This window comes from Lepidothrix coronata, unplaced genomic scaffold (assembly GCF_001604755.1).
Source record: "Lepidothrix coronata isolate B3197 unplaced genomic scaffold, Lepidothrix_coronata-1.0 Scaffold11, whole genome shotgun sequence".
Lineage (NCBI taxonomy): Eukaryota > Metazoa > Chordata > Aves > Passeriformes > Pipridae > Lepidothrix > Lepidothrix coronata.
Window position 1 is genome coordinate 3,062,567 of NW_016690191.1, and position 18,422 is coordinate 3,080,988.

An 18,422-nucleotide genomic window follows, 5' to 3' on the forward strand; every position below is an offset into this window, starting at 1 on the left:
TGGATGGAGTGCACAATGTGGGATGGATCCAGAGACACCAGGTCTCTCGCTGGTCAAAAGATGGAAATGAGATGCAGCCAACCCTGATTTCCAGCATCGGTGGAACTGAGTTCCCAGGGAGCAGGAGGGATACGTACCTGGTGTCAATGTGATATTGTGCACCCTCTTCCCAAAATAAAGGAGGAATGGGTGTCCTGCACCCCTTCACCTGGCTGGCAGCGCTCTCCACAGGTCTGTGCACCTGCAGAGAAAATTCCCCATAATAGAAGCAGATCCCAGACTGCATCAGCTATTCCATACAGTGAACAGAAAGGCACACTATCCATCTTTCCTCTGAAGGGAATTTCGTACCCCCACTTGTGCTTTTTTGATCCAATAGCTGTCACCTGAGACTGCCAGAGCTTCCAAGCACAACCACAAAGAAAGAGACAGTTGCTTGATGCAGCACTATTCAAAATCTGCCCAAACACATGATGGATACAGTGTCTGAGTGTTTTGACCTTCAAACCTCTCTCTCAGCTTTTCCATAGTCTGTAGTCAGACACGATGGTGGTTTCATTCATTTGGGATACGTGGGCAGAGATAGGTGTCTGTTGACTGATGGTATCAGGTTGCATAATTTGCTTTTAATTTATATCTGTCCTCCCAAAGTGTCTAACGGGGGGAATAAAATAGATCTAAGGATAAAACAATGGCTTCAGGGCAGCAGGGATGTACAGAACATATAGTCCTCTGTTCCCAACACACGTCAGCCTCTGCTAAACACCTAAACAGACATTAGTGGCTCCTGTGGGCTTCAAACTATCATGTAAGGTAGAAGATGATGCCTAAGTGGTTAGAGCCCAACTAGAACTGGTTTTGGAGTAGATATCAGGAAACAGAAATCTGGGATTGTACTAAACTGCAAGCCTGTGCTAAAGGGATGCTCAGGCATGCCAAGAGTCAAGGAACTAGAGAGAGAGCAGGTATCACACCATACAGGCTCAGTCACACCAGACCATCCTGTGAACTCCTTGACTTTTGGGAGGGAATGACAGATCCTGAACAATGAAGACCAGCCTGGCATGGTACGGTGGGTTGTCTGGGAGCAGGGACAAGGACAGCCATGTTGAGAAGCAGAAACTGGCCATTAGAACAAAATGACCAGGAACAAGACCCAGAAGAGCAGCTTTAGCACATGGCACACTGGAAAGGTGAGAGCAGCAAGAGGGATTGCCCAACACCTTTGCCAGCCACAGGGACTGGCCAGACCCAGGCCTGGCAAGATTGATCAGAAACTAGCTTGCCGGACAGTTTTTTGAGACCTTGATTAAGATGACAATCTCTTCACTCATCAGCCACACAGTTTGTTGTTTCATTTACAGCTCCTTCTACTCTGCAAACACAAGAGCAGCTTGTGTTTGCAGAGACTAGCAGCCTGTGTTAATTAATCCTGAGATGCTGAGCATTTTCTCAGCCTTTATAGCCACACCTGACCTCTGCACCTGCAGAAAGACACCCCCTTTTAAGGCAGTTACCACCAGATTTCACTGCAGCCATATTCAGCAGTCCTGCCTCTGCAGGATTGTCCCTCTGGAAGCAGGCACATGTTGTTGCCTTGCTCTGAACTTATCCACACACGTCAGCAGCTCACCTTCCTCCCCACGAGGGGAAGGATACAGGCACTGCCCAGCACCTTCAGTTTGTGGCCACTGGTTTGCATGGGCATATGAGTACTATTAAATTCAATCACAAGGGTAAATGATCTCTTTGTCCCTGCAGGATCCCTGCCTGCTCACAGGAAAAGTATCTGGGTCTTCTCTATCCTTAGGCCCTCTTATATTGCAGGGATGATCACCTGACTCTTTGCTTTCTCTATAGTTGCTTTTTAACACACAAAGTTTGTTACTTAGATTTAAATCATCCTTGTGCACAAAGCAGCAGTAGTGCATTTAACCCACCAGGATTCCCTGTTTTGCCATTTAAGGCTTCCCTGGACTCAAGATTCAGTTTATGACAGGCAAGAGCCCTATACTGATTTGCAGTGCAGCACTGTTCCAGCTAATCATTCACACACTGGATTAACTGGTCTGAATCCCAGTAAAGGTGGGGAACCAGTATGTAAAAAGCCCCATGTAAACCAAATGTTCATTCAGTTTGATTTCCTTGTAATGCCTCAGCTCACATCAAGGCTTAGCTGGGACAGAAATGCTTATTTCCAGTGCAATACTAACTGGGGTAAACCCAACTATCTCAAAGAGTCAGGGAGAAACATTCATAAAAATAATTTTAATAGGACCACTGGTCACTCCCAGCTCCATCACTCATAGTGGCAGGAAGGAGCCCTTTTACTTTCTTATGACCCATTATTTGCAGCCTGGTCCTGTGAGCAAAGCATGACCAGCAAGGAGAAAAAACCCATCCCTACACCTGAACCTCTCTGTGCCTTTGATAACTAATTTGACTCCCTACCTTATTACAAAGCACAGCAAGACTATAAGCAGCACTGAAGGGGAACCTGAGACCAGAAGGGAATTTGAGCACTAGAAAGTAATGGCTGCTTAGAAATAAAATAATTTAGAAATAAAACTAAAGAAAGAAACAGCAGGATCCAGAGCAGGATCAGTATCTTATGAATGTCCATCCGACTCTAAATCCCAATCCAGCAGGTGAACAAGCCATCCAAAGAACGTGGCTCTATGAGAGGATGGGCAGTCCCAGGAGCTAGGACAGCACTGGAACATAGAGAACAAAACTGGAATTTCAGCAGATATATCCAGGAGGTTGGACTGGGTCATATAAAAATGGTCCCTCTTAGTCTTACACGTGGTGAATGTTGGATCCCAGCAGTGGGTCTCCAAATATGAAGGATGCCCAGGCTTTCAGGTTTGCTTCATACACAAGTGAGTCTCAGGAGAGGTGGGTTGGGGTAAGCCACACTGTGCAAGATTGACTTGATGGCCAGCAGTTGGTTATTCAAAGCTGGAAACTGTGGGAAACCCTTAGAAACTTCTCCCTGGGGTATCTCCACTAGTTACCTAGAAACCCAGGCTGAGTTTTATGAGCAGAAAATATGTTGGGAGGCATGTTTGCCTCATCTGCTTTAAAAAAGTGCTATTTTCCCCTTTTCCTCATTTAGCAATTTCATTAGTTGGGAACTATTTATGGTCTTTAACTACCCCTCTCTTCTTTGCAGCCTGGATTTCCCAGCTGCAAGAACATCCCAACCCCTTCCACTTCCAGCATTGAGGCCTCACCCAGAAGCAATCTATACAAGATTCCACGGCATCTACAGGACTTTGTGTGAATAAGAAATGCCTTATGAGCCTAACACCTCTGCATGCTGTTCTGAGAAACCTACTTGTGAGACAGATTTTGCCTGGGGGGGGGGAATGGTTTGGGGGGGGGAAGCCAGCCCATAATTGAACCCAGCGAGTTTTCCAGTTGACTGTCCTCTCCTTTTGTCCAGGATCTTGCTTAGCTGTCTTTGCAGCCTGTTTGCTGACCATCACAGAGCAAACAGCCCAGCAGCCAGCACGTTGTCCCCGTGCCTCGTTTGTGGGTTGGAGGGGTGATTTCCCAAAGTCAGTGCCTCGCCTTAACAAAGCAAAGGGGGCTCTGTGGCAGGGAGGGAGGTCAGGGTATTAGCCTTTCACCTCTGGAGGCCTCGGCTCAAATCCTGGCTCAGGTTACCAGAGAAAGCGAGTCTGATGTGCTCTGACCGTGTCTGCAGGGCGACGCTGCCTCCCAGGCAGCCAGGCCAGCAGATGTGTTACACACCACACGCAGCCCCAGCACCCCCTGACCCTGCACAGGACACCCATACTGGGGCTCCCCTTCCAGGGGACCTTGACCAGCCTGACAGTTTCATGGCTACAAATTGCCACATCTCTTACGACCAGCACAAAGGCCAGCAGCACTCAAGACAGCTGGGAAACATTGCTCCATTTATTCGCTTTCCCTGGGGTTTGCTGATCTTTCTCTTCCAGTCTAACTGTATCAGCTGAAAATTTACTGACTCTTTCCCTCTTTGTCACAAAAGAGTCTCTCTCTGAGAGATGATGCAGTTAAAAGTACAGAAAAAATAATATAGTTTAACTATAAAATAGGTAGGATCATCACTTTTCTGTGGGGGACTCTGCTTTACATGAGCCGAGCTGCTGGGGGATTTATTTCTCTAATTACACTAGAAAGAAGCAGAAAGATTTGATTCTGGGAAGAAGAAAAAAAAAAAAAAAGGACCCAATAATCATCTCAAGCTCTTCAGACTGTTCCTGGAGATAAGGCTGAGCTTGGCACTCAGAAATGTACTTTTAGAGAGGAAAAGTTTTGCTTTTCTTCCTTATATTTAACCATAGCCACCAGCTGTGAATTTCTGCAACAGCCTTCTGGGAAGAGTATCAAGGACAAAAATACAGCTTTAGAGATTAAGGTAGAGCAGTTTAATGAAAGTTTAAGTGGCTGCCAACAGGAGACGTGGGTTTTTAATTTTGTCTGAGATGTGGCCTACTTAGAGATTTGATATAAGTTTAAATTGTTTGCATCTATAAAGTGCTCTGGTTTCGCTCAGAAAGAAGTGAAGCTGAGGTGTTCTTCCAAACCACCTGATCTCCTGGCACTCTCAAAGAGGACGTCTTACAGAAACAGTAAGACTTCTCAGCACTTCTAAATTTTCTGCTTGCTGTAAAAGAAAAGTGGGTTTGCCGAGGTTTGATGCATGGCAAGGTGCACATTCAGATGCTTTCAAGGCCGGGTTGGATGTAGCCCTGAGAAACCTGGTCTAGTGGGAGGTGTCCCTGCCCATGGCAGGGGTTTTGGAACAAGACGATCTTTAAGGTCCAACTCAAACCATTTTGTGATTCTGTGCAAGTGGCTGCACCAGTAAAGGATGGGGGCAGGAGGACAGCTAGAAGCGGGCTGCAAACTGAATTACCAGACAGGTTCACCCATTCTCAAGGCCACACTCATTTGCCATCCACAATATCAGTTCCCACATTTGTGTTTCAGAAGAAGCCAGTCAATCTCATGTAGATCAAGTACACCAGAGGCTCATCCTTTCCCACCAGCACAAACCTCCAGGGGCTTGTCGACTGCTCCCCAACACCTTCACGTCCTGTGCAAGCTCAGATTTTCCTCAGTACACTGTGGGTCCTCTCAGCAGACCTGACCTGCGTGTTGGATACAGACAACCTAGAGTCAACCAGTGTGAACAGAAGGTCTGAGTCTGGGGGTCTGGACTTTTGAACCCACCCATCTGCCCATGAAGGCACCCCATTGGGGCTGAGCACGGACGAGTGAGTTTTCCCTACTCACATCACTGCTGTTTTGCAGGAGGCAGAGACCACCATGGCTGTCAAACAGATACGACCCACTTGTGCTATTTTCACTTTAGGTATTTCTTTTCCCTTCATGGAGGGAAAAAACAAATACAAGGCCTTTAGCACCTGGTGAGAAACGGCTGTTTGTTTAGACAGCCAAATGAAGTCATCGCTGAAAAACGATGCCCTCACACCCCCTTTAATACTCACTTGCCAGAAACCATAATGGAGTGAAATGACCCATCACCATCCCCAGCTGTCTGATATAACCAGGAATATTTCTGCCTTCTACTCCTCCTCCATCTCTTCTAATCATACAAAAGCCAAACTTATCATTGCCATTTAACAACAAACAAACAAAAAAATCATCTCCCTAGAATGAAAATTACCACATAACTCATTTTTCCTGCAAATTGCCCTGACAACCTTCTAATGAAGGCTACAGCACCCGAGCCTGGCCTGCTGTGGGGTCTGGGCAAGGACTACACCAACCCCCACCCCAAGCAAAGTTGCCCTAAAGCAGCCCCACAATTTAACACCCTGCCTGAAGACAAATGGAAAACTAAGCATTTTTAATTTGCATTTTAAAACAAAAGCTTCTAATATCCAGACCATTAACTTGTCTATGAGGCTTTCACAGCAAAACTTGTTACCCGCTATGTGTTTTGCTGTCACTAAGATATATTAAATGCTATTAATTGCGATGCCTTGCTATTATGCTATTTGGAGACTTGCCACAAGCCTGCTTCCGCCCAACCTGTATTATGCTGTGAACCTTGGAGGCATTTTAAACATCTCGTGCAAAATTCATGAACTTGAAAGGGAGCCTGTCTATATTTCCAAGATCTTGAGGGGCTAGGGAGTCTTCCTGAAACCCAACTCAGTTCAGGGCTCATCCCTAACAGCTACTACATCTCAATCCAACCAGTCAAGCCCCCTCTCAAGCCCTGATGATTACCAAGGTCTATATGCACCTTCCTTCTAATGAATATAGGCTTACGGACATCTCATGCATTATTTACCAAGGTGTGCTTATTATGATTGCAATGATTTAAGGCAGTTTGTTACAGGCACAGCTCTGAGTGATTGCGATCAATAGAAGAAACAAGAACAAGCCAATCTGCATAGAACAACAGTCTGGGTCCTTAGGGGCTATGCTTCCCTGATTAACCCTTCCCAACCTGGCAGCAAAAGAGGTTTGCACTAGTTTGATAGACACAAATAGTTGGTTTCCCTCCTTCTTGCCCTCCCCACTCCAGCCAAGGGTGAAGAAGAATTCAAAGGGGTTATTCAGCTCCTCCAGCTGTTTGTTGGGCAGGATCCCACATGCTGGCACAGCATTCCTGCTGCTATTTAATGTGCACCTTGGATGTGGCTGTAATCTACTCATAAGCATATGTCCTGCCCCCACCCCTAGGCCCCACATACAAAACCTCTATCTTTTTTTCCCAGGCACAGATTTAGTAATAGTGGCTTCTGCTGTCAGTGTGGAGATCCCAGATTCAAACCCAAGGATGACTAGCACAGCAGGCATGAAGCAATTACTACAGACAAGTAGCTGGACACAGATCCTTCCTGCATGAAAGGCAGTGGGAGCTTCCTCAGCGAGAATTGGAAGTAGGAAGGGAGAGAGATGCAGAGCAGTTTTGTAAATTCCCAGGTTTAAAGGCTGAGAGGTCCCAATTCTTGCACCTGATACCTCCTAAAATACAGAATTATGGTACAGCATTCACTCTGTCACTGGGAGCCAGAGAAGATCTCTGGACCAGTCAGGAACACCTAGTGATGTTGCTGTAACATCCCACCACAATAGTGTGAGGTCTCAAATGCCAGAAACCTCTCCCCTGCAGTACAGGGACCAGGTAGCTATAACCTCTAGGCAGGACAGCCCAAGGACTGTGGTTTTAAGGGCAACCAGTAAGCACTGCTCTATATTTATCCCAGAATCCTCACATGAGGTGAGTCTGGAGACGTCCTTCCCCACTGAGTACACGGCTCACTTTGCTCTTACACGAGAGCTTTGGATCGGACCCGGCACACGGGAAATATATTCATTACTTCAAAGGGGAAGCAAACAGGATGTCTGGACAAAGCACCAAATAAAAGGCTAATGACACAAATGGATATTTAATACAATGACTTCCTCTGATTATCCTATAAGGAAACACTTCAAATGCTGTCCATTTTCTACATCCTGCATCATTGTAATATGCTTCATAGGCTGGGAGGGAATTTTCCACACCATACACTGGTAAGGTGGGGCTGTGCTCTTACCTGCCTGCTGCAGATGAGATGGTACAGCACGTACAACCAGGGGTCTGGGGATGCTTTGCTGAGCAGTAGAATGGCAGCACCCTTCCTCCTCCCCATCACCTGCTCAGCATCCCCAGCACGGGGAGAAGGGTGACAAGGCATCACTGTGGTGGCTGATCATCTTACAAAGCTATTCCCAGTGATACAGAGGAGACCAGTTACTTTTCCCCCTCCACACTATCCCTGTCATAGCCAGCAAAGCATCAGGAGCTGGGGATAACATCAGCACTGGGATATCACAACTTGGGTTCAGCCCCCAGCTCCCTCTCTACAGGACTGTCCCACAGCCTGAGCCATCCCCAGGGCACTTCTCTGCTGGGGGGTCACTGAATAAACAGAGTTTAACCCAAATCCCTGCTTAGACTAAACCAAGAAAGGACTTAGCTCGGCACTTGTTCTGCTGCTGCAGATCTCTCTGGAGAAAAGACAGTTGAAGCCTTTTGCTTTATAACAACTGGAGGGAAGAGACAAGAACAAAGTAATTCAGTTAAAAAAAAAATAAAATTTTGTTTCCAGAGTCACCATGACCTGACAGTTGCTTTGGGTTAAACTAAACCCAACCCAGTTGGCCAAGAGGCCAGGGACAGCAATACGTAGGATTAAGATTAGATTCCTTTTTGCTGGAGAGAGAATCCTGAAAAACTTCTCTGTAGAAATCACTTTTCATTTCTCTTTGATTTTTGGCGTGAGAAATTCAAGTGAGAGTTGAGCTCTATATGGTTACTGAATAGCAAAATAATGACACCATTAGGAACACAAAGCTGAATGATTGCGGAAAGTTCCTTTCTAGTTTAAACTCGTAGGTTTTGTTAACAGTTATTTCATTCCAGTGCATAGCCAGCACTTTGTTTAAAAGAGGTCTTTGTTAATATTTTGATTAAGTTAATAAACATTATTAGGCAAACTTGCCTCTACACAGCTAAGGAAGACCTCCTAGCAAAACCAGAAGAGAACGTTTGACAGTCTTAAAAATTCTAAGATAAGGAAATACATAGGAAAAAGAAAAAGGAATTTCCCTCAACCTCAGCAGTCTTTAACCATTCCAGCAAAATTAAATACATAAATTAAATGAAGACTAATTAAACAGCAAATTTTATTATGGGCTATTTTCAAGGCACTGTTCTTCCAATAAAGGAAATCTATAGTCTGGGGAGGAAGAGGAATATTTTCTAATGTCTTTTGAAGTCTGACTTTCTTCCAGCAATTCACACACTGTTTGCTGGGATGATTCCACTGGGAAAAAAAAAAAAAAAGAAACAACAAACAAAACCAGAACCCCTTCTCTATTTCTCAGCAGCATCCCTGGGATATAACTTGCTTTCCTGATGCAATAAAGATAGCTGTGACCAGTACAGCCATCACTGTTAGTAATCAGACTTTAGTATCTTTATACATGGTGTGAATTATAGTTATTTCTGTACCAGTATGCAATAGCAGCTTTCTACCCATCTTGAGTTGTTCCTAAGCTCAAGGGAAAGAGGTTCATTCAATCCCATTTTTGCTGTACAGCTGCTTTAGGAAAAAAGCCAGTTCATGTTCCATCCTGGGCCAAGAGAAATAATTTTTAGGGATGAGATAAGACAGAATCTGATCCTGTGTTTACAGCCCCCATTGCAGCCAAGGCCAAACTAACAAACCTGTGGGAAAGCCTCGCTGTCTCACAGAGCATAGGTGTCACCAAGAAGACAATTTGCCCCAAAGGGCTTAACGTTCCTTTCAAACACCTTTCCTGGGGCAACAAAAGGGATTAACTGGTCTCACTCTTTGATAGCTCAAAGCTCCCTATTGATTCCCACCTACTGCTGACACTAAGGAATTACAATTAGTTGCAGTCAGCTTTCACACTGGGACAAGGCTGCTGGCAGCAATCCTTAGCAGGCAGAGGGACAGCCCGCAGTCCCCTTACCTGCTCAAGTAGCCCAACACCAATGGAAACATCAAGATGCAAAATCAAGAAAACACCCTCATTCAGATTCAAGGCCAGCTCTTTCTTCTCTCATGAGAGCCCTGAGCTCCATCACCTCCTCCAGCCTGGGAAATAAACTCCTCTTCCCTCACAAACGGCCCATTTCAACAGGCAGCAGCTGATGCTTGGCCACTTATTAGCATCCACCTCCAGCTGCTGGAGGATTGCACAGCAGAGGAGGTTAAGTGTCACTGGGGTTTAGCAGCAAGATTGGACCTGCCCTTCTCCAGCTGCATCCGTTGTGCTCTTGGGGCTGGGCCAGGCTCGAGACAGAGGATCTGACGGGTAGAAAAGGAAATTCTGTGCATTCCTCATCCGTAGCCTACATGCCAAGTGAAATGCAGCAATGAGCAGCGTTTGTCCGAAGGCTTCATTCTCACTGCAGAAATTGCAATGTTTTAAAGCAATGTTATTGAGTTGGGTCCAGAGAAACCAGGCTGCTGGGGGTATGAAATCATTCACCCCTCCAGTAGTATTAGTGCAACAGATGAAATGTTAGGAGGAGCATAAATCCTGGGATACACCCTCCAAAGGCGGAATTCTGGCTTAGGAAAAACACCTGCCCCAAAATGTTCTGAGCATGTGATTTTAATTTTCTGTGACCTTTTTATGTCTCTCCTCAGCCAGGCACAAAAATATCCTCCTCAGAAAAATTTCTGCCTGGAAATGATGGTCCTTTTTTCCCCAAGTCCTTTTAAAGGGAAGAAAATTACTCGTCTTCCAGAAATATGCTGCTATGAACAAGCAATGCATGAACTGCCTGTTTGGAAAATAAAAAGCATGTTCTGCAGAGGGAATTCTCTCAGTGCTCATCTGTACTCATCCCAGCTATATCCTGAGCAACTTGATCTAGTGGAAGGTGTCCTTGCCAATGGCAGTGAGGTAGGAACTAGATGGTCCCTTCCAACCCAAATCCTTCTATTATTCTATCCTAACAAACACAACTGTAATGAAACTAAAACACAACAGCAGGACAATCCAACATAACTGCAATGGGACCTTGATAATTATCAGTTGAAAAATCCAGCTTTTGGTTCCCTGCTCCCTGCTGACAGTGCATTATTAAATTTTTAAATGGAAATCTCCCACGAGCAGAGTCATGGCTGCTAATCACAGCATTCTGACAAATGCTGGTGTGAGTAGTTTCCTTTTAGTGCCCCATCTGCCTTCAGAGGCTTGGGGGGTGGGGGTGAGGGCAGGGGTCTGTACTTCACCTCCACAGTAACATCAGCTCCTTTTCATTCCCTAAAGCACTCTGTGTTTTCTGGGACATCCCAGATCCAGTCCCATCCCCTCAAGAACTGTCCATTCTAGTTAATTTTGATCCCACTATGTATCTAGGGCTCTATGGGCACGAAGAGCATAAAAAACACACAGACTGCATCCTTGTTATAAGCAGTGTTGGAGAAAGGTCTGTCCAATGTCCATTGGACAGGCCCAGGGGTGCCTGTCAAGTATCCAGTGTCCCAGGAGTTGGACTCAATGATCCTTGTGGGTCCCTTGCAGTTCAGGCTATTCTAATATTTTATCTGCAATAAAACCTTTAAAACTTTCAGCATGAGGGAGCTGGAGCCAACAATACTCATAGCATGGGGAGAGAAGACACACTCCTCCTAAAACACAACCTGTATCTTCCCACTCCAAACTGACAGCCAAGCTATGGGCCAATACCACAACAGCACCTCAGCCATTCCATCCATGGTGTTTTAACTTGCCTGCACCAATGCCTCCTTAAATTGGATTTGATACCCTCAACATCCTTACTAAACTATCCCATACTTGTCTCCTACAGACTGAATTAAGTCTCTCTTCAGTGCTGGTTTCTGCTGAAACAGCTCAAACTCAACTTCACATTCCTCCAGCCAGAATGACCAATGTAAAGCTCTGGGATAAATATCAGCAACAACTTGTGTTCCTTGGGTAGAGCAGAAACTTTCTAAGGCAGGATAATGCCTGTGGGTACAGCAGACAGAGCTTGCTCTAAGTTGGCACAGGGTTTGATCTCTTGTTGAAGGACAAGCGACACAAGATCCTCAGCTTTTCTTCCACATTTCTTCACAGAAAACAGTTGGGATCCAGGAACAGCCCTGCAGCACATGTGCTGATGGTAAACAACTGCACTGCTTCTAAAACAGTGCAAACAGGGCTATGGTAACATGGACGAAACTCCTTGTCCTAAAAGGGTTTTTCCAGCCCTGTGTGCTACAGTCCTGTTTCTTTGACCTTGCCTTTCTAACATTAACACATACCACACATTTTTCAAAAAGCAACCAGCAAAATGAGATATTTCACTGCATCTGATCCTCCCTGGGAGAGATGAGAACAAAACCTCCTAATGCACATTAATCCCATCACCAGAGCACTGCTGAAAGATGGTTGATACTTGGGATAGGAGCACTCACAAGGGATAGGAAAACCTATATCAAGACTCCCACATCCCACCCCAGCAGTGGCTGCCTATCAGTGGTTGGTGAAGATAATCTCAAATATAATTTTTCCAGCAGAAATAAGTCTGGAGCAAGGCTCACCCATGATCACACAGCACCATGGTTCAGGCTCTTTCACCTGCCTGTGTAATGTGTTGCATCATGCAGGGAGGTGGCCTGGTAGTTTGGGTGATGGGCAGCAAACACACACTGCTGTGCACATGTTGGGTCAAATCTCCTCCTCAACAGGAACACTTGTGCCTCCATCTCGGAAAAATGAGACAACCAGAATGAGACAACTTGCATCCATGGGACCTTCATGATCCACTGGTCTGGGGGAGAAGACACCCTCTGGCAAACACATTGAAATACAAGCAGAGCCTGGATGAAGGGTGACACCTTCAATGGGAGGGAGGGAGAGTCAAGCAGCAATTTCCATCCTGGGGCTGGGGCAGGTGGCAGCAGCAGCCGGCGGGCTGCGCACAGACTTGTTCTCATTTTTGTCCTTTGACCTTCTCCCCCTCAGCAGCTGAGCCTTGTTTACTGGCATTTCGGCAGCCCATCTCCTGTTTCCATTAACCCTCAGAGAGGTGGGAGGCAGAGAAAAGGAATGGGTTTGCAAGCTGGGTGGTTGGTGCTCTGCATGAAGGGCAGCGAGTTGCTCTCAGGCAACACCACAGCGAGAGGCTCAGCCTGTATTTATCCACAGGGGAAGCATGGAGACAGCAACCTGGCAGGGACTTGCTGCTTTGCCTGGTCCACAGCACACTGGTAGAGACAAAACAGTTATAATGGCTCTGGAGTCACCAGCTTTGCCTCTGATGCTGCACATCTGTGGGGGTTTCACAGTTCTAATGATTAGACAGACAGTGTCAAAACTAGCCCTCCTTTGCCTTCAGGCTGTGTTTATTCAGCACACAGATGAGACATTTTCAGCATTCCTCCACCGAGTCTGACCTTGTAAGAGAATAAAATCCAAAGGACCTGTCCCCCTCAAATGACACCGTGGAGACTTCGGTGCTCCTGAACAACCAAACCCCACGGGTTAAATCCGAGAGTTTAACATACAAACAAAGGGGAAATATTGTTCTGTTGACAGTGAGAGCCACTGAATGCAACTGATCTGAGCCACTTCTGGCCAAACAGATCAGAGATGAATGATACCTGCTACAGGCAAGAAGACACATTGCCCATTCTCCCTCTGATAACACTGCAGTTACTACAGCATGGCTGGTACCCCAGGCTATAGATCAGGATTATTTGTGGGGACAGTCCTCAGACAGCCCTGAGCCATCCTGGCTATGAGCCAGGCCAGTGCTGCCCTGTGAATACCCAATTAAACTATGCTCCAGGGAGCACGCATCTAGGAAAAGCCCTCCCAAGTAATTTTCAATCCATAGTGAGAAATAAGCTCTGCTTACCTGTAAACTGATCGAGGTTTACATTTGAGATATTTATATTTGTGGAGTTTGGCTTACCTCTTCTTTTTTTTTTTTTTTCCTTTTTCCTTATGGAATCTACTGTTAACAACAAAAAAAAATTTCATCTGTGCACCACTGCCAACTGCAAGGTATCAGGCCCTGGTTTGGAGAAACCCCATAAACATTTTACAAGATAAATGCTGAACCTAATGACAAGAAGCTGCCACGCAGTTGTTCAGGATGGATAGACAGACAGACTGAATCTCCTTCCACTCCATAAGTGGAAGGATCTGTTTCAGTCCTGATGCAGTCAGTCATCCTGGCTCAGCCATAGGTATATTTGTCATACGGGGACCTGAGGGATGGTGAAGGGCACAGATTTTCATTATTCCTGCAAGTGCAGGTTCACCCTCCCCACCCTGTCCCTTGGAATTAGCAAACAGCACAAAGAACAAATTGAGGATTAAAAGGACCCCTCGGTCCCTGCAATGTCCTGCTTTGCTGCTTGGCCCCAGGGACTCAGCACTTCCCTTCCCTTTGTCTGGTCTGGACTTGGGCAGGTGGCGAGTCATTGCTGGACTAGACACCCCCCAAGCTCCAGGGTGCTGATGAATATCCATCTAATTAGAATTACGGATTCTCCAGACCAGCCCTTCAACTGCAGAAATTAGCTAGTTTATTCCAATAAAGATGCTAATATGGGGGGCTTTGTGAAGGGCGAGAAATTCCCATTGTCATTCAGAAGCAATTTGTAGCGGATTTGAAGCCTTTGAAAAGGTGACGCGCTGCTGGCTGGGTTTGTATAATACCCAACCCCGAAATTCACAGCTGAGCATTCTTTCCCTCCATATGCTTCAGTGCCGCCCAATTTGTATTCCCCCGGTGAGGAGGCGCTGGAGCGGAGCAGGGAGTGATAGCGAGTCACCGGCAGCAGTGAGGGGAGGGTGGCTGGTCTGGGAAAAGGAAACATCAGCCCTGCACGGTGGGGCTCCAGCCAGGCTGAAGGGGATGGAGATGCTTCACTAACCTCTCCACTGGGGTGGGCAACACACAGCCTAAAACAGCCTCTTTGGGAGAGAAGGGTCTCAGATGCCTTCAGCCATTGGTATTAATAACTTAATGCTTCTTTGGGGTCTTCATGACATTTTGCTGCCAATGAGCCTCTTCACACAGCTCCTTTGCTTTTTGGAACTCCAACCTTCATTACTTTTTATTCCTAGTGATTGAGACCGAAGTTAACACCATCTCTCCAGAACAATCCCAAAATCCTTAGCTGAACTTTCCAATTGAATTTCATTTTCCCCCACCACTCACTTTTCCAGATGCAGCCTTCTGAACTGAAGACTCTACAGCCTGGTGTCTTGCATGAGGCATCTGATGGGACTGAATTATCTAGAGGAGGCCTAAGCTCTCCAAATCTTAGCAGGTGACTTTTTACTCACCTTCTAGCCAGATTTGTCTCTAACATACCAGTCTTTGCAGCAAACCTAATCAGCATTTTAGGAAGGAAGCACTTTTGAAAGCTGCAACCTAAACTCACATAAAATCCAAATGCCTCCCTAAACTACCCTTTCTAGATTGCTCTAGGAGACATAATGAAGTAAAAATGTTTCTCTAACAGCTGCCTGGAAATGGAGGTAGAGCTCTATACCACAGCGATGGACTATTTTTGCAGAGAGGGCATCCTCTTGCGACTGACTTTCTATCCTTTTCTCTTTCCATCTTGTGATAAAGAACGACAACAGAAGCCACGAGCAGCTGGGGCTGCTCTCCAGAAGTCCAGATGCACTTGACTCCTGTCCATCTCTCTGTCCCTATGGCTTTATCCAAGCACAGCCTGGCACTGAATTTCATGTTTGCTGTGGATTGCATTGCTCCATTAAGTCCATATAAGTGAAAGGGCTGCTCTACTATAAATGTCATTCCAAGGCCCTCCCTCAGTCAGGTATTCTAACTTGTGCCTAAATTTAAACACAGGATGTCCATGCTGAACCCAAGGGACTACTCCCATGCCTGCTGCAAATACCTTGAGGTCAGACGGTTTAGAAGCACAGGCAAGGGAGGAGGAATGTTTCCACCCGCACAGGATCTTGCCTTTGCCCATGGGCCATGTCCCCACAGCATTGACCAGGTCAGAGCCCATAAATGCTCACTCTCAGCCACGGTGAAGAGCTTCACATCTCTGGGAATGAGCCCATTAGCGGCTGCAGCTGAACCGGAATCAGGTTTTGATGTTTTAAGCAAGTGTCAATTTAAAACTAATAAATAGAAGAATATTAATAAATAGCTACATAGGCAAAAAGGAGGTTTGGTCCCCAGCCAGGGCAGCTGACACATCTGTGAGATGTTGCTTGGCTGTGCAGCCTGGCTTGCCATGGGTCTCTCGTGTGACCAGAGTGCAGATGAAGATCATAACAGAGTAGGAGAGTAGTCTTGGCTGAGCTCAACTTTATGCTCTGAAATAAGCTAAATTCAGCTCTGAAACCCCCTGAGTAGGGATTATAGAATCTGTTTGTGATCACAAAGCACTACATAATTGTAACTGAACACTTCTTATCTTATTTGCAATATTAATATGAACTTTAATGAAAAAGAGAAGGAAAAAATGTTTCTCAGACATTTTGGCCAGCTGTGAAGCAATGCTTTGCATTATCTACCCAGGAAGAATAGCTTCATTAGCACAATAGCTTTTCTTTTTTTTTTAACCTCTTGAAAAATGGATTGAAGATAGTATTTTATTTTGGGTTTCCAACTGGCTTCGTTTTCTCTGCGGGGCTCAGAATTGGGGAGTTTTCTCTGGTCCTTGATGAGGATGAGGCCATGGTACCTTCCTCCCAAATGCAACAGGGAAAGGAGAAAGGAACCCATTTCACTGAAATGTCCCAAATAGGTAGGTCAGGATAAAGCCAAGGAAAAGTGTAGTGATCAGAAAAGACCCACAGCACATGTTGACAGCATCTCCACACTGAATAGTTCACAGGGGAGAGGGGAAAAGAAAAGTTACTGTATTCCAGGCAGTAAAAGCACAGTCTTGCAGTCCATCCCTCACTGATTCCCTGGTTCTTTCCCATCTGGTGACATCCATGTCCTCCCCAAGGTGAAGAAACCCCATACAAAGCTAAATGCATCCATCACCTGCCCAGGGGTCAGGTCTCACCTGTGTGTGTAGGTGTCAGTGGCACTGAAGGATGAACACACCTCCCTGTTCCCTAGCCCTTTCTCTCCTAGATGGCTCCACATGATTTAGCTCTGCAGTTCAGGATCTTAGGGACCCCATTTTGGTGTAGCCCATGATGTACTGAATAAAGGAAAGGGGCTGGTAGGAAGGATGCCCTTCCTCTGACACACAGTCCCCATGGGAGGTTTCCCAGTGCCACCATCAGCCCTACCAACACAGCTGGGTTGTCACCTCCTGAATAGTGCTATTGTTCCTGCCTCCAAAATAAAAGAGACACAGGAGGCGTTTCCACCCAAAGAAAACCAGTTTCCACTGGTGACTTCTCCCCCCTTACTCGAGAATCCTCCCTCCCTCCCTTTCAGGGCCCCTGTAGTTTTCCTTTGTGCCTCTTCCAGGATGAAAAGAGGTAGTCATTGATTGTATTAATAATTCAGAGCCTAATCTCACAGACGGGTGTTCACGGCCCGTGAGGTGGCAATCTTTCATCTAGAGATCAGGATCAGCCAAATCTTTTAGAGGTCAAGGAAGATAGCTGCAGCATGGAAAATGCCTTCAAAATAATAGGTTTAGGCAACCCTTATGCATGGATGAACATGGCAGATGAAAAGTTTGTGTGTCTCACACTCTCCATTGCCCTGGCATCCCGTGTTGGTGATGCCCACAAACACTTGAAGATGATTTCCATCAGCATCAGTGAGCTGTGGAGGGATCTCTGCCACATAACCCATTGCAGGAGGGCTGGAACTAGATCATCTTTAAGGTCCCTTCCAACCCAAACCATTCCATGATTCTATGACATGTCCCAACTCATCAACGTTCCCCAAGTCACCTGAGCCCTCCTGCTCCTCAGGACAGCCACCTGCCTCCTGATAATGGATCTTCCACTACTGTTCTTCTTCTCCCATGACCAAACTCCCCCTTTAACTGCCTTACTTGTCTTGTCTTCATCATTTCTAGAAGGACAAACTCTATTGACACTATTTGCTGTGCTTGTTTTGTGGCCAAGCAGGTCCCTGTTCAGGCAGAGGGGCAAATTCACTTCCAGTACAAGTAGGTGAAACTGGTCACAGGCACTAAATTGGCACAGACAAGCTAAAGAAAAGGGAAATCTGAATATTCTGGATTTAATTTTCACCTGGCTGTGCTTTACACACCGGGACCAAATGTACGTCAGTACTCTTGGAGCCTATCTGAAAGGACAACAGTCCATCCTCCATTGAGTCTTTCTCTTCTCCCACGATCCGCAGTTATCTGCACTAATGCCCTGCTGGCTGGGTGTTGCTCTCACCCCAGGGGCAAAGCTCACATGGAAGGGTACCCCAGAAGGGCTGCCGTTACACCCACACCTCGGCTCTGCACCTCGCCAGGTGTTTATGGAGGAAATGGGAAGGTCAAAGACATGCACCTTGCACATGGAACTGGAGGTGCCAACTCCTGTGGTGATGCCAAAGATTAACGGCACGCTGATAAGAGCTGGGGGAAGTGGCCAGCGGAGACTTCTGAGAGTTCCCACGGACGCAGCTGTGCTTTGCTGGAGCCTCCCTGCTCCAGGGCTCCTGGTTCCCAACAGGAACAGGCTCAGCACCAGTTTGCTGCCGCCGAGATGCTCTGCCGCTGTTACCAAGGCACCTCAGCTCCCCGTGCATTTGCATTCTTCTGCCTTGTGCTTTGTCTTCTTAGGGAAGCACTTCCACAGCACAACCAAAGCTGCTGTGGTTGCGGTGGCAATGCCTCCCCTGAAACGGCGGGGGCACAGTCCCCAAGTGCTGGGATTAGTAACGCTCCAGTGTGCAGTGTTTTACAGCCTGGGACTCGCGCCCG